The sequence below is a fragment of the Delphinus delphis genome, chromosome 18 (genome assembly GCF_949987515.2).
Source record: "Delphinus delphis chromosome 18, mDelDel1.2, whole genome shotgun sequence".
NCBI classification, from domain to species: domain Eukaryota; kingdom Metazoa; phylum Chordata; class Mammalia; order Artiodactyla; family Delphinidae; genus Delphinus; species Delphinus delphis.
In genome coordinates this window covers 50,025,141-50,046,485 of record NC_082700.1, presented here as the reverse complement: position 1 = coordinate 50,046,485, position 21,345 = coordinate 50,025,141, and the positions used below count along the sequence as shown (strand labels likewise).

Below are 21,345 nucleotides of genomic sequence, written 5' to 3'. Positions count from 1 at the left end.
TCAGTTGCGAAGGAGATTCTGCATTACACTCTTCTTTGACCCTTCAGCCACCTGAAGAAAACAATGGGATCAGCTGCCCTGCTTCTGATGAGGCATTCATGGCCTGCCCTGCTCTCATAGACAGAGGTTGACGTATGTCTATAAATAGTGCATTATGGACTTCCCTGGTGGCGCAGCAGTTAAGAATCCGCCTGCCAATGCAGGGGACAAGGGTTCGAGCCCTGGTCCGAGAAGATCCCACATGCTGCAGAGCAGCTAAGCCCATGGGCCACAACTACTGAGCCTGCACTCTAGAACCCGCGAGCCACAACTACTGAGCCCGCGTGTCACAACTACTGAAGCCCACACGCCTAGAGCCCGTGCTCCACAACAAGAGAAGCCACTGCAATGAGAAGCCCGAGCACTGCAAGGAAGAGGAGCCCCCGCTCACAGCAACTAGAGAAAGCCCGCGCACAGCAACGAAGACCCAATGCGGCCAAAAATAAATAAATAAATAGTGTATTAAAGACACATAATCATTTATAGTCACTTATGGTCACTTACAGTCACTCGTTTCACAAGAGGGCGGCCTGCAGGACTCAGACCAGGGCTTTCCAACGCTTTCACGTCACCCACAACATGAGTGAACCAGCATAGTATTTGTAAGTATGTTGGAATGAGCAGGGTGACTGCAGTGGCCAGAGGGGACTGTTGTGACCCGGTGGGCGGGGGGTCGGGGGTGAGGGCACGGTGAGAGGTGGGAGCGTCATTGGCTTCCCCACGCCTGCCAGGCCTTCTGAGGGTCGATGGGAATTGTTCCCCTCTATGCACACACGCCTTTGCCCACTTGCTACAGCAGGTTGGGGATTCTGGGGAGGTTCAGGCAGGGCTTCATTTTAACCCTCACTTACCTAAGCATTTAGATGGCTCCAACCCTAGCCCTCCTCCGTATACCACCACCCAGTTCAAAATCACCAAACCTAAGCTGGCTTCTCCAAAGACCCACCCAAGATGAGAGGGAAACTCATCCTAGCGTTGACAGCAGACGGGTACTGCTTGATCTGAAGGGCACCTGTAGGATTCTGAGTGGGCCCGCACTTGAGCATGGCTTAAAGCTAAAAGAAGCAGCTCTCGGAAGAAACATTATAGATTTTACAAATAAAGAGACCAGACGCTAGAGGGCCACAGTGGAACTTTCTATCCTGCTCAGGATTTCCCAGAGCTACAAAACCAAGCTTCAGATCGACCTTGGTTAGTGGTGGGGATCTCCCCTCTTGGGTGTGCAGTCTCTCCACTCTGTGTGCAAGGAGCTCTCACGGTTAACAAAGCGTTTCCTCATATTAGCCCTGACTCAGTCTCTCGGTAGCTCCCATCTGCTCTGCTCTGGTCTGCCTTCTGTTCTTCTTGGCTATGACCCTAGCACCCCGGGCTAAGAATGCTTCCAGACTTTTGTTGCCTGATCCCTCATCATACTTGCTACTTCTCTCTAGTCCGACGTTTTTAAACTTTGAGGACCCAACAAATAGACTGAATTTTAATCCAATTGGTTTATTTTGCAGGCTTTTCCAATTAGCCTAAGACCACAATAGTGGAACAATGCTGTAGTCTAGTAAAATCAGGTTTATTAACCATTGCATCGTGGGAGGTTGCGCACAGAGGAACTGCGTGGCATCTCCCCAAGCAAAGGAAAATATAGAGTTATAGGATTCTGAGATAGGGTGGAGTTTAAGTGAAATTTAAGTGAGCAGTATTTTGGTAGGCTCAAAGCAAGGCTGTGTGTCAACACACAGAGTCAATGTGCAGCTTAGATGACAAAGTGGACCTGGGGTCCTATTTCCTTGGATACTATGAAGTTTAAATAGAGATGGAATTTTTGTGTCTAGAAACCCCTTATTGCGAGCTCTGCACCTGGGTTGTAAAGGTTGTAAATTGAAGCTGCTTATCTGTGTCAAGGGGCTGAGAATCTCCAGGTAAAGGTGAGATATTTCATTCTTACTGATGTAATTTCCAACAGCAAAAACTCTCTAAGTCTAACTTTAGAGAACAAATTTTCTCAGTGAGTCAGAAAGCAGGAGGTGGTTATGACACTTTACAGCTCTGTTTGGGGAGAAATATTGTTTTATGTTAATTTTGCAACTGATTTTATCAGCCTTTTATTCCAGGCTCCTGGATGGCAGGCAGATTTTTACAGTCCAAGCTAATTTTACTTTCTCACTTATGATGAAATAAAAATTCATATTTTAAGGCAAGACAAGAAAATTTTAAATGTAAATATTTTCTCTCTCCATCTGGGCTTCCTCGCTCCCCTCTAGTGTGCACTGTGCATCTGCATTATGTGTTAACGAGACCTCTCCAGTGGGAGAAATACCTACTCAACATAAAGATCAATTTTTCTCCTTCTGGCACCAGCCATGTTGTAACTCCTTAGAAGATATCATTCATTTCTCAGTCCTGTAAGAGGTCACGATGACTCACCACTGGCCTTGTATGGGCAGACATCTTTAATGAACTTTATGTACAATGCCAATATATCATTTCCCTTAAAGATAGGGATTGGTACAGAACAGACTGGTCAGAGGACCTAGGGAGATCCTGGGCCGCACCTAATGGAAGTTCTTAGCTTAAATACTTACGTATGACCTATTAATGTTACTGGCTATGTTAGTAAATATTCTGCCTCTTTTACAAGATTATTGTTTCTTGCATTACCAAATGTGTGATGAGCCTCAGATAAAGTTAATGATGATTATGCGACTTGAAATGATTGGCCAAATATACAGTTCTGTAAGATCAATGATTGTAATAGTGTAACTGTAGATATGGGAAGAAGCAACAAGAGGGGACCATGTCCTGGACCATAACAGACTAATAAAACAGGTGGTACAGAAGCTTTCGCCTATGTTAACAGGGCCTAGTTTAGTGACAACGCACTGAGTGGCCTACCAAGGAAATCCTTGCCTAACCTGAGAATGCACATTCCTAGCACCTTGGGACAAACTGGTCATGAAATGCCTCCCAGACCTTGGCTGAAATTAAGACTGTAAGGGAAGGGATTGGAAAACAAAGAATGTTGCCCACCATCCAGTTCTACAAGAATCATTTCATTAGCCACTGCAGTCCCTGACCTACAATACACCCTAAAAGGAATTAAGGGTGAAGATAGGATAAGGCACTCTGTGCTCTGGGAAAACTGACAGAACTGGCCTTCAGAGAGTTAGATATGTTCAGAAGAAAAAATTTTATGAACCTGGATTCTTACATCTTCCCATACTTAGAAAAACATTTAAAAAAAAAAAACCCATTAACTAAGATATCTGTTCCTCGTGACTAGCAACAAACTTCTGCCAAGCTGTGTGCTTGACTGCACACACCGGCTTCCCCAGAATCACATATATACTGACCTCCCCTCTTCACTCTTTGGAACAGTTCTCAGAGCTCTCTGAGAGACTGTCTCCTGGGTTATAATCCTCAGTTTGACTTGAATGAGATTTTCCATTTCTTTCTTAGACTGTTGATTAGTTTCTTCATTGACACTTATAATGCACTGTCAATATTATAAATCCAGTGTTAATATTATTTTACTTACTAAAAAACATTAGTCTGAGAAGGGGTTTAACCAGGCTGCCAAAGAGATCCATGGAACATGAAGAAAGGTTAAGAGCCCTTGCCCTAGGGCTGGGGCTGTACTAATTTTAATGCAAGAGGTTAATAGTATCTTGATGTTAATCAATTCATTAACAGCCCCCCTCCCCCAAAAGCTATGAAACTTGGGTACACGTACCTGTTTTACAGGTGCTTAACTGGCTTAAACAAATACAATCAACTATATAGCAATATATAGGCCCTATTTTCAGATTTTTATTGGCATTTCACTTACCTACAGCATAACTTATTTTAGGTCAAAAATAAGTTAACAGTATAATTTAGTGTGAATTTAATAAAGTTACACATTATATCCACATGAAGGAATTAGTGTCACATACTTAATATGTGATACTTTAAAACAAACGACTGTGGAGCTATAGTTAACCCTCTACCCTAATCCTAAATCAAGTAATTCTGGATTTATACTCTTTTACTTGTTACATTAAATCTTTTAAACAATTCTTTACAATCTTCTAGTTATTTATTGCATATATTTTTACTTTTGTTGTGAACAGTTTACTAATATTGTCAAGAAAGCCAGCTTCAGAACAAAAATATCTCTTTGCTTTCATGTATATCAAGCAAAAGGAAGCAGTACCTACCATTCAGTGAGCAGAAATACATGATTATTAAGGTTTTTTGTTTTTTTTCTTTTTCTTTGTAATTTTTTTTTTTTTGGCAGTACGCGGGCCTCTCACTGTTGTGGTCTCTCCCGTTGCGGAGCACAGGCTCCGGACGCGCAGGCTCAGCGGCCATGGCTCACGGGCCCAGCCGCCGCGGTATGTGGGATCTTCCCGGACCAGGGCACGAACCCGTGTCCCCTGCATCGGCAGGTGGACTCTCAACCACTGCGCCACCAGGGAAGCCCGTTGTTAAGGTTTTGACACACTTGACATTTACTATGTTTAATCCTCCCAACAGCCCTGTGAAAAAGGTGCTACTTCCCTCTTGCAGATTGCGGAAGTGTTGACACAGAGATATTAGTAACTTTCGCAACATCACTCAAGGTAGATCCCCAACAGGCAGACATGGAACTTGCTCCGGCCACCAGGTTATCCTGCTTCTCGAGTTGACTAATATCTTCTCCTCCTTCTTCTCCTGTTCCTCCGTATCCTCAGTGATGTGGGCGGATGCCTATGCATTTTCATAGGCAGCTGCTCTTTCCCCTGCCTGATGTCGGTACCATGTACACTTCTTCTTTCTAAATTTAGGCATCACTGACAGTCTTAGGCTATGAAAATGTCCTTCTGGGTCAAGAGTTAGAATCAGCCTCATGGGTTTGCAATCTTCCATCTATGACTTATGACCAGCATCTATCTCCAGGCCAAGAAAGGTAGGTTTCTTCTTGAAAGTAGATGTAGTCCTTTATTTATAACACCGCACATAACAAGGGCTTAGTAAATTTTTGTTGGAGGAAGATAGGGTTAGTAATTTAAAGATCTAACAGGGGAAGTAGAGATGTAATTGATGGAGATTGTAGATTTCACCCTTTAATAATACAAGACTAAATTTCTTTCAGATATCTGGTCAATATATGAGGTCATACAAAAGAAACTCGGGGGGCATACTAGCTAAACAAGGTAAACACATTCTTCGCTGTTTCTTTCCTGTGATCGTAGAAGAAAACTAGGTTACAGATATGGTTACTGGACTTTCTAAATGCTTGCTACATTTGTGAAACGCAAAATATCACGAGGAGCACTGCATCCTAGCCAAGACTGCCTCCTTTCACCGCTCTCAGTTACAGTCCACACTGTATCTGGTCATCAACCTTTCCATTTTAAGTGACCTAAGAAATTATTTGTCCTTCAGCTCTGATGCAGATGAAAGGATGCAGTCGCACTTCTTGTTCAGTTTTTTTCTGTCAAAAACACCACTTCAACTTCTGCCTTTGGAGCTGAGCAGTTAAAAAATCTATTGAACACGATGAAAAAAATTGTTTCAATTGAAATATAGTTGACTTACAATATTGTATTAGTTTCAGGTGTAGAGCAAAGTGATTCAGTTATACATATATATATATGTATTTCAGATTATTTTCCACTATAGGTTATTACAAGATGTTGCATATAGTTCCCTGTGCTATGCAGTAAAACCTTGTTGCTTATCTATTTTATGTATAGTACTTTGTGTCTGTTAAGCCCATACTCGTAATTTATCCCTCTCCCCCGTTTTCCACTTTGGTAACCGTAAGTTTGTTTTCTATGCCTGTGAGTCTATTTCTGTTTTGTATATAGATTCATTTGTATTATTGAAATTTTTTTAATTAAACAATTATCGTATATAAATATTGATGTTCTCTTTTGGAATAAATTGCATGGAAGTTACTTTAGTCCAGGTAAAGGTAGATTACGTATTTTTTTCCCTCTTAAATTTAATTTTGAAATGAAACATTCTGGTTAATAAAATCTGGGTTACGGCTGCCTGGCACACCTTTTCTTCCTTGCCAGCACAAAGGACAATAGCTGCAGCTTCCCCTAGTCCGGATGTGCAGTTTCATCAGGCGCGCTCTCTCTCCCGCCTGACTGGTGACCCCTGGCCAACACCCTCTCCATCAGGCTGTGCGCGAGACCAATCCGCCGCCAGGCAGCGATCGAGTGCAGCCCGCTTCAGTCCCATCACGCAGCAAGGCTCAGCTGTCTCACCTTCATCCTGGCGGATGTGGCGTTTCTATGGCAGCCCTGGCAGCCCGTTTCTATGGCAACCCATCAAACTTTGGCGAGGCTGGTGCACCTGAGACACCAGGGCAAGGTCAGGACAGCCCGAGGGCAGGAGGAGGGCGCGCTTTCCCTCTGAGGAGTTGCGGGGCAGACGCATCCGAGGACTTTTTCCTTTCGTGCGGTTTACTTCTTTCTAATTTTGAACTGTATTCAACTCTCCCCCTTTGTCCCCTCCACTCGGTCGCCAGCTACTGAACTGCGCTTTAGACAAAGAAAAGCGGGCCCCCTGGGAATGTTAACCATCCTAGTGTGAAGGCAGGGCTTCGGCCTAAGAGGCCTATCGTTCATCTGCAGCAGCCTGACAGGCACCTCCACGTGGTTGCCCATGGCCAACAGCGTGTTTCTGGTTTGGTTTGGGTTTTCTTGCAGTAAAAAATACATAACAAATTTTATCATCTTAAGCTTTTTTTTTTTTTTTTTTTTGGCAGTATGCGGGCCTCTCACTGTTGTGGCCTCTCCCGTTGCGGAGCACAGGCTCCGGACGCGCAGGCTCAGCGGCCGTGGCTCACGGGACCAGCCGCTCCGCGGCATGTGGGATCTTCCCGGACCGGGGCAAGAACCCGTGTCCCCTGCATCGGCAGGTGTACTCTCAACCTCTGCGCCACCAGGGAAGCCCCATCTTAAGCATTTTTAAGTGTGCAATTCAGTGCCATTAAGTACATCCACAATGCTGTACCACCATACCGCTATCCATTTCCAGAACATTTTCATCATGGCAAACTGAAACTCTGTACCCGTTTTTGATATTGTGGTTTTTTATAAATATACATATGGTCATCCTCCGGTTTCTGGCTCAAAGCACCTAAAACCCAAGAAAATTCCTAAGTGAAATGAACTTTAAAGTTGTCTTTTGTTATGTTTATAAGGTGACTTTTGGATGCACCTAAGGGGACTGGTTGCCAGGGGAACGAACCAGATGATTAGAGGATTGGAACTTCCTGTCCCACATCCCCTGATGTCCACGTTAGAGGAGAAGGGCTGGAAGTTGACTCAATTGTCAACGACCAGTGATTTAATCAATCATCCCTATAAATGACGCCTCCTTAAATACCCAGAAGGACAGAATTGGGAGAGCTTCTGGGTTGGTGAACACGTGGCAATTTGGGAAGACTGGAAGGTTCAGAGAGTGCTTGGAAAGTCTACACCCTTTCCCATACCTTGCCCTACGTTCTCTTCTGTCTGGCTGTTCCTGAGTTATATCTTTTTATAATAAACTGGTCATCTAGGAAGTAAAATGTTTCTCCGAGTTCTGTGAGCTGCTCTAGCACATTAAGCAAATCCGGGGGTGGGGGGCGGTCATTGGAGTCTCTGATCTATAGCTGGTTGGTCAGAAGCACAGGTGACAACCTGGACTTGAGACTAGTGTCTGAAGTTGGGGCAGTGTTGTAGGGTGAGTCCTTACCCTGTGGGATCTGAAGCTATCTCCAGGTAGATAGTGTCAGAATTGAGTTGAATTGTAGGACACCCAGCAGGTGTTATGAAAATTGCTTGTCAGTTCAGGTGGAGAAAACCTGGACAGGCTGGAGTTGGGTGTGGAATCTTACCATTGAACAATAATTCCCCATTACCCCCTCTCCCAGCCTCTGCTAACCTCTACTCTACTTTCTGTCTCCATGGATTTGACTACTCTAGGTACCTCATGTAAATGGAATCATACGATATTTGTCCTTTTGTGGCTGGCTTATTTCACTTAGCATAATGTCTTCAAGGCTCATCCAGGTTGTAGTGTGTATCAGAATTTCATTCCTTTTTAATGATGAATAATATTCCACTGTATGCATATATCACATTAATTGATCTGTTCACCTGTCCAAGACATTTGGGTTGTTTTTATCTTTTGGCTATAGTGAATAATGCTGCTATGAACATTGGTGTACAAGTATCTGCTGAGTACCTTCTTTTAATTCTTTTGGGTACATACCTATATGTGGAATCATTGGATCATATGGTAATCCTATGTTTAACTTTTTGAGGAACCACCATACTGATTTCCACAGTGGCTACACCATTCTTTTAAATAATAGTTTAAGATATGCTACCCGTTCATTTTTTTGACTGCAAGACTTGAAGTTTGAAGTCAGAGAACATGTCTATTCATGAGGAACTCACTGAGTTTCCCCAGGAGGAAAAATGACTTGCTTAAAGTCATTACTAGGTAGTGACAAAGCTCCTCCTTTTAGAAAACAGGTCTCCTGCTTCTAAAACTTAGGAAAAGAAACCATTTAAACCTAGCACCTATTTACCTTGAAGGGTATTAAAATTTATGTGGCTGTTATTCATTCATTTGTTCAACAGGGTGTTATTGACTTCCTAGAGGGTGGAGGGCAACGTCCTACCAGCTCTGGGTTGTTGCTGTTGTTTAATGAAGCCAGGTGTCTGTCCTTGAGGTGAAGTTCCTCAGAAGTAGAGGGACTTGTTTACTCGTTTTTTATTGAAGTATAGTTGATTTACAGTGTTGTGTTAATTATTGCTGTACAGCAAAGTGATTTTGTTATACATATATATACATTCTTTTTAAAAAATATTCTTTTCCAATATGGTTTATCATAGGATATTTCATACAGTTCTCTGTGCTATACAGTAGAACCTTGTTGTCTATCCATCCTATATATAAAAGCTCACATCTGCTAACACCAAACCCCCACTCCATCCCTTCCCCAAGCCTCCCCCCTTGGCAACCACCAGTCTGTTTTCTATGTCCATGATTCTGTTTCTGCTTCATAGATAGGTTCATTTGTGTCATTTTAGATTCCACATATAAGTGATATCATATGGAATTTGTCTTTTTCTTTATGACTTCACTTAGTATGATAATCTCTAGTTGCACCCATGTTGCCACAAATGGCATTATTTTGTTCTTTTTTGTAGCTGAGTAGTATTCCGTTGCATGTGTGTACCACATCTTCTTTATCCATTCAACTATTGATGGACATTTAGGTTGTTTCCATGGTTTGGCTATTGTGAATAGTGCTGCTATAAACATAGGGGTGCATATACCTTTTTGAATTATAGATTTGTGCAGATATATGACCAGGAGTGGGTTGCTGGGTTGCTGGATCATATGGTAATTCTATTTTTAGTTTTCTGAGGAAGCTTCATACTGTTTTCCACAGTAGCTGTACCAACTTACATTCTCACCACCAGTGTAGGAGGGTTCCTTTTCTCTACACCCTCTCTAGCATGTTGTTTGTAGGCATTTTTTTTTTTAACATCTTTATTGGAGTATAATTGCTTTACAATGGTGTGTTAGTTTCTGCTGTATAACAAAGTGAATCAGCTATGTGTATACATATATCCCCATATCCCCTCCCTTTTGTGTCTCCCTCCCACCCTCCTTATTCCACCCCTCTAGGTGGACACAAAGCACAGAGTTGATCTCCCTGTGCTATGTGGCTGCTTCCCAGTAGCTGTCTTTTTTATATTTGGTAGTGTATGTATGTCCATGCCATTCTCTCACTTCATCCCGGCTTCCCCTTCCCCTTCCCCATGTCCTCAAGTCCATTTTCTACGTCTGCGTCTTTATTCCTGTCCTGCCCCTATGTTCTTCAGAACCTTTTTTTTTTTTTTTAGATTCCATATATATGTGTTAGTACACGGTATTTCTTTTTCTCTTTCTGACTTACTTCACTCTGTATGACAGTCTCTAGTTCCATCCACCTCAGTACAAATAACTCAGCTTCGTTTCTTTTTATGGCTGAGTATATTCCATTGTATATATGTGCCACATCTTCTTTATCCATTCATCTGTCAATGGACACTTAGGTTGCTTCCATGTCCTGGCTATTGTAAATAGAGCTGCAATGAACATTTTGGTACATGACTCTTTTTGAATTATGGTTTTCTCAGGGTATATGCCCAGTAGTGGGATTGCTGGGTCATATGGCAGTTCTATTTTTAGTTTTTTAAGGAACCTCCATACTGTTCTCCATAGTGGCTGTATCAATTTACATTCCCACCAAGAGTTCAAGAGGGTTCCCTCTTCTCTACACCATCTCCAGCATTTATTGTTTGTAGATTTTAGATGATGGCCATTCTGACTGGTGTGAGGTGATACCTCATTGTAGTTTTGATTTGCATTTATCTAGTAATTAGTGATGTTGAGCATCCTTTCACGTGTTTGTTGGCAATCTGTGTATCTTCTTTGGAGAAATGTCTATTTAGGTCTTCTGCCCATTTTGGATTAGGCTGTTTGTTTTTTTGATATTGAGCTGCATGCACTGCTTGTATATATTGGAGATTAATCCTTTGTCAGTTGCTTCATTTGCAAATATTTTCTCCCATCCTGAAGTTGTTTTTTCATCTTATTTATGGTTTCCTTTGCTGTGCAAAAGCTTCTAAGTTGCATTAGGTCCCATTTGTTGCTTTTTGTTTTTATTTCTATTTCTCTAGGAGGTGGGTCAAAAAGGATCTTGCTGTGATTTATGTCATAGAATGTTCTGCCTATATTTTCCTCTAAGAGTTTTATGGTGTCTGGTCTTACATTTAGGTCTTTAATCCATTTCGAGTTTATTTTTGTGTATGGAGTTAGGGAGTGTTCTAATTTCATTCTTTTACATGTAGCTCTCCAGTTTTCCCAGCACCACTTATTGAAGAGACTGTCTTTTCTCCATTGTATATTCTTGCCTCCTTTATCAAAAATACGGTGACCATATGTGTGTGGGTTTATCTCTGGGCTTTCTATCCTGTTCCATTGATGTATATTTCTGTTTTTGTCCAGTACCATACTGTCTTGATTACTGTAGCTTTGTAGTAGAGTCTGAAGTCAGGGAGCCTGATTCCGCCAGCTCCGTTTTTTTTTCTCACAATTGCTTTGGCTATTTGGGTTCTTTTGTGTTTCCATACACATTGTGAATTTTTTTGTTCTAGTTCTGTGAAAATGCCATTGGTAGTTTGATAGGGATTGCATTGAATCTGTGGATTGCTTTGGGTAGTATAGTCATTTTCACAATGTTGATTCTTCCAATCGAAGAACATGGTATATCTCTCTATCTGTTTGTATCATGTTTAATTTCTTTCATCAGTGTCTTATAGTTTTCTGCATACAGGTCTTTTGTCTCCTTTGGTAGGTTTAATCCTACGTATTTTATTTTTTTTTGTTGCAGAGGTAAATGGGAGTGTTTCCTTAATTTCTCTTTCAGCTTTTTCATCATTAGTGTATAGGAATGCAAGAGATTTGTGTGCATTAACTTTGTATCCTGCTACTTTACCAAATTCATAGCTCTAGTAGTTTCCTGGTAGCATCTTTGGAATTCTCTATGTATAGTATCATGTCATCTGGAAACAGTGACAGTTTTACTTCTTCTTTTCCGATTTGGATTCCTTTTATTTCTTTTTCTTCTCTGATTGCTGTGGCTAAAACTTCCAAAACTCTGTTGAATAATAGTGGTGAGAGTGGGCAACCTTGTCTTTTTCCTGATCTTAGAGGAAATGTTTCAGTTTTTCACCATTGAGAATGATGTTGGCTGTGGGTTTGTCATATATGGCCTTTATTATGTTGAGGTAAGTTCCCTCTATGCCTACTTTCTGGAGAGTTTTTATCATAAATGGGTGTTGAATTTTGTCAAAAGCTTTTTCTGCATCTATTGAGATTATCATATGGTAATCTCTCATGATCTTTTGTATTTCTCCAGTGTCAGTTGTTACTTCTACTTTTTCATATCTAATTCTACTGATTTGAGTCTTCTCCCTTTTCTTCCTGATGAGTCTGGCTAGTGGTTTACCAATTCTGTTTATCTTCTCAAAGAACCAGCTTTTAGTTTTATTGATTTTAGCTCTCATTTCCTTCCTTTCTTTTTCATTTATTTCTGATCTGATCTTTTTGATTTCTTTCTTTCTGCTCACTTTGGGTGTTCTTTGTTCTTCTTTCTCTAATTGCTTTCGGTGTTATGTTAGGTTGTTATTTGAGATGTTTCTTGTTTCTTGAGGTAGGATTGTATTGCTATAAACTTCCCTCCTAGAACTGCTTTTGCTGCATCCCGTAGGTTTTGGGTCACCCTGTTTTCATTATTTGTTTCTAGGTATTTTTTGATTTCCTCCTTGATTTCTTCAGTGATCTCTTGGTTATTTAGTAGTGTATTGTTTAGCCTCCATGTGTTTGTATTTTTTACAGATTTTCTCCTATAATTGATATCTAGTCTCATAGTGTTGTGGTCGGAAAAGATACTTGATACAATTTCAATGTTCTTAAATTTACCAAGGCTTGATTTGTGACCCAAGATATGATCTATCCTGGAGAATGTTCCATGAGCACTTGAGAAGAAAGTGTATTCTGTTGTTTTTGGATTGTATGTCCTATAAATATCAATTAAGTCCATGTGTTTAATGTATCATTTAAAGCTTGTGTTTCCTTATTTATTTTCATTTTGGATGATCTTTCCATTGGTGAAAGTGGGATGTTAAAGTCCCCTACTATGATTGTGTTACTGTCGATTTCCCCTTTTATGGCTGTTAGCATTTGCCTTAAGTACTGAGGTGCTTCTATGTTGGGTGCATAAATATTTGCAATTGTTATATCTTCTTCTTGGATTGATCCCTTGATCATTATGTAGTGTCCTTCTTTGTGTCTTGTAATAGTCTTTATTTTAAAGTCTATTTTGTCTGATATGAAAATTGCTACGCCAGCTTTCTTTTGATTTCCATTTGCATGGAATATCTATTTCCATCCCCTCACTTTCAGTCTGTATGTGTCCCTAGGTCTGAAGTGGGTCTCTTGTAGACAGCATATATATGGGTCTTCCTTTTGTATCCATTCAGCCAGTCTATGCCTTTTGGTTAGAGCATTTAATCCATTTACATATAAGGTGATTATCGATATGTGTGTTCCTATTACCATTTTCTTAATTTCTTAGTTTTGCGTTTGTTATTGTAGGTCTTTTCTTTCTCCTGTGTTTCCTGCCTAGAGATGTTCCTTTAGTATTTGTTGTAAAGCTGGTTTGGTGGTGCTGAATTCTCTTAGGTTTTGCTTGTCTGTAAAGGTTTTAAGTTCTCCATCAAATATGAATGAGATTCTTACTGGTTAGAGTAATCTTGGTTGTAGGTTTTTCTTTCTCATCACTTTAAATATGTCCTGCCACTCCCTTCTGGCTTGCAGAGTTTCTGCTGAAAGATCAGCTGTTAACCTTATGGAGATTCCCTTGTATGTTATTTGTTGCTTTTCCCTTGCTGCTTTTAATTTTTTTTCTCTGTATTTAATTTTTGATAGTTTGATTAATATGTGTTTTGGTGTGTTTTTCCTTGGATTTATCCTGTATGGGACTCTCTGTGCTTCCTGGACTTGACTGACAATTTCCTTTCCCATATTAGGGAAGTTTTCAACTATAATCTCTTCAAATATTTTCTCAGACCCTTTCTTTTTCTCTTCTTCTTCTGAGACCCCTATAATTCGAATGTTGGTGCGTTTAATGTTGTCCCAGAGGTCTCTGAGACTGTCCTCAATTCTTTTCATTCTTTTTTCTTTATTCTGCTCTGTAGTAGTCATTTCCACTATTTTATTTTCCAGGTCACTTATCCGTTCCTCTGCCTCAGTTATTCTGCTATTGATTCCTTCTAGAGAATTTTCTTTTTTTTTATGGTATGCAGGCCTCTCACTGTTGTGGCCTCTCCCGTTGTGGAGCACAGGCTCAGCGGCCATGGTTCATGGGCCTAGCCGCTCCACAGCATGTGGGATCCTCCCGGACTGGGTCATGAACCCATGTCCCCTGCATCGGCAGGCAGACTCTCAACCACTGTGCCACCAGGGAAGCCCTAGAGAATTTTTAATTTCATTTATTGTGTTGTTCATCATTGTTTGTTTGCTCTTTAGTTCTTCTAGGTCCTTGTTAAACATTTCTTGTATTTTCTCCATTCTATTTCCAAGATGTTGGGTCATCTTTACTATCATTACTCTGAGTTCTTTTTCAGGTAGACCCACTGTTTCCTCTTTCTTTATTTGGTCTGGTGGGTTTTTACCATGCTCCTTCATCTGCTGTGTACTTCTCTGTCTTCTCATTTTGTTAAACTTACTGTGTTTGGAGTCTCCTTTCTGCAGGTTGCAGGTTCATAGTTGCCGTTGTTTTTGGTATCTGCCCCCAGTGGGTAAGGTTGGTTCAGTGGGTTGTGTAGGCTTCCTGATGGAGGGGACTGGTGCCTGTGTTCTGCTGGATGAGGCTGAATCTTGTCTTTTTGGTGGGCAGTACCGTGTCTAGTGCTGTGTTTTTGGGTGTCTGTGAACTTATTATTGTCTTAGGCAGCGTCTCTGCTAATGGGTGGGGTTGTGTTCCTGTCTTGCTAGTTGTTTGCCATAGGGTGTCCAGCACTGTAGCTTGCTGTTGTTGAGTGGAGCTGGGTCTTAGTGTTGATATGGAGATCTCTGGGAGAGCTTTCACCATTTGATATTATGTGGAGCCGGGAGGTCTCTGGTGGACCAATGTCCTGAACTCGGCTCTCCCACCTCAGAGGCTCAGGCCTGACACCCAGCTGGAGCACCAAGGCTGTGTCAGCCACATGGCTCAGAAGAAAAGGGAGGAAAAAGAAAGAAAGAAAGAAAAAAATAAAATAATTTAAAAAAAAAGAAAATAATTAACAATAAGAAAGTAATAAGAAATAAAAGAAAGACAGCAACCAAACCAAAACAAATCCACCAATGATAAAAAGTTCTAAGAATTATACTAAAAACAAACAAAAAACACGGACAGACAGAACCCTAGGACAAATGGTAAAAGCAAAGCTATACAGACAAAATCACACAAGGAAGCATACACATACACACACACACAAAGGGAGAAAAAGAAAAAAATATATACGTATAAAAAAAAAGGAAGAGAGCAACCAAATCAATAAACAAATCTACCAGTGTGAATAAGCTCTAACTACTATACTAAGGTAAACATAAAACCAGGAAAACATTAGAGGCAGAAAGCAAACCCCATGTCTACAGTTGCTCCCAAAGTCCACTGCCTCAATTTTGGGATGATTTGTTGTCTACTCAGGTATTCCACAGATGCAGGCACATCAAGTTGATTGTGGAGATTTAATCCGCTGCTCCTGAGGCTGCTGGGAGAGATTCCTCTTTCTCTTCTTTGTTCTTACAGCTCCTGGGGTTCAGCTTTGTATTTGACCCTGCGTCTGTTTGTAGGTCGCCTGAGGGCGTCTGTTTTTCACGCATACAGGACGGAGTTAAAGGAGCAGCTGCTTCGGGGGCTCTGGCGCACTCAGGCCGGGGGGAGGGAGGGGTACGGAATGCGGGGCGAGCCTGTAGCTGCAGAGGCCGGCATGACGTCGCACCAGCCTGAGGCGTGCCGTGTGTTCTCCCGGGAAGTTGTTCCTGGATCATGGGACCCTGGCAGTGGCGGGCTGCACAGGCTCCCGGGAGGGGAGGTGTAGAGAGTGACCTGTGTTTCACACAGGCTTCTTGGTGGCTGCAGCAGCAGCCTTAGCGTCTCATGCCCGTCTCTGTTGTCTGCGCTGATAGCCATGGCTCGCGGCAGTGTTCTGAATCCCCTCTCTTTGCACACTCCAAAACAATGGTCTCTTGCCTCTTAGGCAGTTCCAGACTTTTTCCTGGACTCCCTCCCGGCTAACTGTGGCGTACTAGCCCCCTTCAGGCTGTGTTCACGCCGCCAGTCCTCTCCCTGGGATCTGATCTCCGAAGCCCGAGCCTCAGCTCCCAGCACCGCCCCCTCCCCCAGCCCGGCCCCGCGGGTGAGCAAACAAGCCTCTCGGGCTGGTGAGTGCTGGTCGGCACCGATCTTCTGTGCGGGAATCTCTGTGCTTTGCCCTCTACACCCCTATTGTTGTGCTGTCCTCCGTGGCTCCGAAGCTTCCCCCTCCGCCTCCCGCAGTCTCCGCCCGCAAAGGGGCTTCCTAGTGTGTGGAAACCTTTCCTTCTTCACAGCTCCCTCCCACTGGTGCAGGTTCCGTCCCTATTCTTTTGTCTCTGTTTTTCCTTTTTTCTTTTGCCCTACGCAGGTACGTGAGGGAGTTTCTTGCCTTTTGGGAGGTCTGAGGTCTTCTGCCAGCGTTCAGTAGGTGTTCTGTAGGAGCTGTTCCACATTTAGATGTATTTTTGATGTAGCTGTGGGGAGGAAGGTGGTCTCCATGTCATACTCCTCCATTTTGAAGCTTTCTCTGTAGACTTTTTAATGATGGCCATTCTGACTGGTGTGAGGTGATACCCCCTTGTAGTTTTGATTTGCATTTCTCTAATAATTAGTGATGTCAAACATCTTTCCATGTGCCATTTGGCCATCTGTATGTCTGCTTTGGAGAAATGTCTACTTAGGTCTTCTTCCCATTTTTGGATTGGGTTGTTTGGTTTTGGGGACTTGTTTACTCTTGATTACAATGCAACACGTTGTTAAAGGGTCCAAGGGACACCCTAGTGGTAGAAGTATGTTTGACCTTCACCTCCACCTTGGGCTGGTGGATCCAATTAATTCCATGAAGCAACTGCGGGCCAATCTGTTTCCAGATTATTGGTTTAAAAACCACTTCATGTTTGTTTGCATCTGTCTTTCCCTTCAGAATGTTCTAAGTCTTTTCACAAATAATGGGATATGTATGTGTTTAGAATCTCTCTCACATATATCAAAGGTAGGAGATATTACTCAATTTTGTAAAAACAAAACTATGGAGCAGAGAGCATGTTTAGAATATTAATATAAATTTTAATCAAATACAAAGTTTAGTAACAGAAGGCTGAGACTCATGACCTTATGCTTTCTAGCCCTAGTGATGCCTTCTCAGAGTCAGGGGACATTTGACTCAGACCAGCCCTGTCCACCTCCAGAAGAACTGGACCTCAAGCTTGAGAGTAGAGAAGAAGGCAGTGAAGAAGGTATGACTCAAAGGCTGTCCCCCAGTATACAGATGCCTGCCCTGAACCTCCAAATTCTCATGTCTCCCCACATCAGTGCCCCTGCAGGACTTAAGGGTTGGGGGCAAGGGAACTGCAGTGATTCCCTCCCCGTCCAAGCGTTTCTGATGGCAGGCCAGGGTGGGTGTTAATCCAGAGTTTGGTGAGGCTAGATGGATAGAAGTGGGGCAAGTGAGAACTTCCAAATCTGCTTTGGGCTCTTGGTATTAAAAGCCCTGGGATTTTAACTCAGAGCCCTGAGGTTGTGAGTTTTATATCTCACTTGCTTTAGATCCTGGATTGCCAACCTGGCAAATGATGGAATCACCTGGGGAGGTTTAAGACATACCATTGCCCAGGCTAGTGCTTTACTCCCAAAGATTCCCATGTAAATGGTCTATTTGGCCTCAAACACCCCAGGGGATTCTAATATGCAACCAGGGTTTAGAATCACTGCTTTGGAAATATTTCAAGGGCTGATTTAATCAATTCTCCCATGTTTTGCAGCCCTATATGTTCCTGTCTGTCAAATTGGATATTTTCATCCATCTGTTTAAAAAACGTAGGGCTTCCCTGGTGGCGCAGTGGTTGAGAGTCTGCCTGCCAATGCAGGGGACACGGGTTCAAGATGTGGGATCCCACATGCCGCGGAGCAACTAAGCCCGTGAGCCACAACTACTGAGCCTGCGCGTCTGGAGCCTGCGCTCCACAAAGGGAGAGGCCGTGACAGTGAGAGGCCCACGCACCGTGATAAAGAGTGGCCTCTGCTCGCCGCAACTGGAGAAAGCCCTCGCACAGAAACGAAGACCCAACACAGCCAAAAATAAATGAATTAATTTTTAAAAAAAGCATATATATATGCTTTAACTACACACACACACTCACACACAATACAGGCAACCAACCTCTTTCTGTTCGGCTTCCTTTCTGGAAGCTAATTTATAGCGCTATTTTTTTTTTCCTCTAGAAATCCCCTGCAATTTCTCCCTTGCAGTTGGCCTGTAATATTTGCAGTTGGTGTTGGCCGTGAAGACACACAGAATTACTTAGTAGTTTTCTGACTTTCCTTTCTGGTTTAGGATCTGAGATTGATTTGCTTGATTGTTTTCATAGAGGTAATGACATCATTTGTTTTTATTTCTATTTTTGAAGGTGAAGATATTTGCTCCTAATGTTGAGCAGATGCACATTATTAATCACTTGAAAGAGAGCCCAACAGAAGAGCAGAGAAATATGCCAGAGGAAAGTGCCAGGAGGGCCCATGGGGATGTACAAGACTTGGCAGACCTGAACTTCAGCAAGCTTGATGCAGTCAGGATACCTGGTGAGTGAGCTGAAAACTGTGAGGCCAACTGTTCATTTTTATTAATGCTCCCTGACTTCCAAACCGTCTGCCTGAAAGAGTGGTGCACGTTCAGCTACCATTTTGAACCTCTGTTCCAGGCTCTGGGTCTGCAGCACATGAGAAACACTTGGAGAATTTTTAAAACCTCCCAATGCCCAGGTAACACCTGAGACCAGTTACATAGGACTCTGAGGGTAGAAACAGACATTAGTGGTTTTTGATGCTCCCCAGGTGATTCTACTATGTGGCTGAGTTTGAGAACCAGTGCTCTACCTAGAGGGGCCAGTGGTTCTCAGGCATGGCTGCACCTGAACTTACCTGGTGGGCTTCAAAACCATCAAGGCCTGTGGCCTTAGGGCCTGGATTTTGGAATTAAGATTCCTGGATGATTTTTATATGCAAGCAAGTTTGGGAGCCACCAATCTAGACCTAATGAGTATACGAATCACCTGGAGATCCTGGTACACTGCAATTCTGATTCAGCTCCTAGGTGACAGGTGGCACGAGGAGTGCGGCTGACAGTTGGGCTCTGGGAATCACAGTGGAGGACTGTCTGTTTCTGGACCTTTTCTGTGCAGGAATCATTTATAAATAGGTGACTCCGTCTTTTAAAATAAAAGATTGATTTACAACTATAACTGTCTTAGATATTTTTGATTTCTTTTAATTGAGTCCCCTTCATAAGGAGCTATATGTTATATACTTCTTTTTCAAACTCAACAGCTAAAATCAGTTTTAAGATTTTTTTTTTTTTTTTTTTTTTTTGCGATACGCGGGCCTCTTACCGTTGTGGCCTCTCTCGTTGCGGAGCACAGGCTCCGGACGCGCAGGCTCAGCGGCCATGGCTCACGGGCCCAGCTGCTCCGCGGCATGTGGGATCTTCCCGGACCGGGGCACGAACCCGCGTCCCCTGCATCGGCAGGCAGACTCTCAACCACTGCGCCACCAGGGAAGCCCCTAAGATTATTTTAAACGTTCACAATATTCTTGATATTTTGGGAGGCAATTTGGAGATGTCCCACAGTGAGAACTAGGGGTCATTGTTTTAGATTAGGAGTGTGTTGCTCCTAACCCTAATATGTGGATACTTATCTATCTAAATTGGTTGCTTACTGCTCCTTTACATATACAGTATTCCAGATATCTATTGCTGTGTAAAAAGCAGCACCAAAATTGAGTGGCTTAAACAGTAATTTATCATCTTTCCTGTTTCTGTAGGTTGACTGGGCTTAGCTGGGTTTGCTTAAGATCTCTCACGCAGCTGCAGTCGGGTAGTAGCTGGGGCTGCAAAACACCACAATGGTGTCTTCACTCCCATGTCTGGTGCCTGAGCTGGGATTGGCTGGCGTGTGGCCACGTGGCAGTCTTGGGCTTCCTTATAACCCATAGACCTCAGGTGCTTAAGTTGCTCATGTGAGAGCTGGCATCGCTCAGAACAAACGTTCCAAGAGAACCAGGCTTTCCTTTTACTATCTAACCACAGGAGTTCCTCAGCATCATTTCTGCTACATTCTATTGATTAAAAGTGAGACCAGGTTCAAGGAGGGGAGACTATAAAAGGGCATGAACATTGGGAGGCATGGATACTGGGACGCCATCTTTGGAGACTTGCTACACATTATGTGTACACCAAGTTTATTATGTATAAACAAATTTAAATATCTATTTACAAAACCCCAAGGAGGGTGAGGGAAATTATCGTATTTGAGCTGCTGGTGTTTTGACAATTTATTCTTTTCTTCCATTGCAAATAGGTTTGCCCTAAGACAACTTTATAAAGATTACTGCCTGGCAGGTCTGATGCTAAAATTAGTATATTCATATCTAAGACAGTATTGCTTGTAAATCAATAAAAAAATTACTGCTATTTTTAAAAAAACACTTTTATTCTAGCACATAAAAAGAGGTTTTTGTTTTTAGGAGAAATGAAATTATCTCAAATGCTTTAAAAATATATATAGTTCTACTTTGTACCAAACTTGAAATATTTAGCAAAAATTAGCATCATGATGGGTATTCCAGCTTGCGATTCAGAATTTCATACTGTTGATGCAAAATGTTTATTATTTTTATTATTATTAGGTTAATATAAACCCTTTATGTCTGTCTATAAAGTCCACTTGCTACAAGGGCTACACTGAAGCCATAATGATTAGGTCTGTGTTCTAGCATTTTGCACCAACTTTTACAAAAACATCTCTGAGCCACTTTGACAAATATAGATTGCTATCCTGACTTTAAAACCAAGTTAATGAGGGACCCCCCTGGTGGTCCAGTGGCTAAGACTCTGGGCTCCCAATGCAGGTGGCCCGGCTTCGATCCCTGGTCAGGGAACTAGATCCCACATGCCACAACTAAGAGTTTGCATGCTGCAACGAAGATCCTGCATGCCGCAACTGAGACCCAGTGCAGCCAAATAAATACATAAATAAATATTTTTTTAAAAACTAAGTTAATGAATTAATCAAAGTCATTACCAACTCCAGAAGACTTTAAGGAAATGCTCTTCTGCCATTTGATTCACGTGTTATTGCTCTTATATGCCTTAATTCTTTGCTTAAAAATTAATTGATCATAGGTTCTGCCTCAAATAATCCCAGGCCCCCTGTCTTTGCAGGTGGTTTTGGGGTGACCCAGAGCTGCACTGTCAACAGTTCTGTAAAGGACATTTCAACCCTTCTGCTGCGCTAAGAAGCCCATAAGCTGGTGCTGCCTTTCCCTGTGCTGGCAGCTGAAACCTTCCTGCTTGTGAAGTCACAGTGGGTCAGGATAATATTGTGGATAGAGAAGAAAAGGATGAAAAGCTTCCTGTCAGGTAAGCACTC

The 21,345-nt window shown here is 42.3% G+C and overlaps 1 long non-coding RNA gene across 1 annotated transcript; it reads left to right on the top strand.

Annotated features, from left to right (window-relative positions):
- The first annotated feature begins 527 nt into the window (after positions 1–527).
- LOC132413547 (uncharacterized) lies at positions 528–21,243 on the top strand. Its single transcript, XR_009516758.1, has 4 exons — positions 528–641; positions 17,047–17,157; positions 18,328–18,499; positions 21,138–21,243. It is a non-coding gene; the product is annotated as an uncharacterized lncRNA (long non-coding RNA).
- Positions 21,244–21,345: the final 102 nt, after the last annotated feature.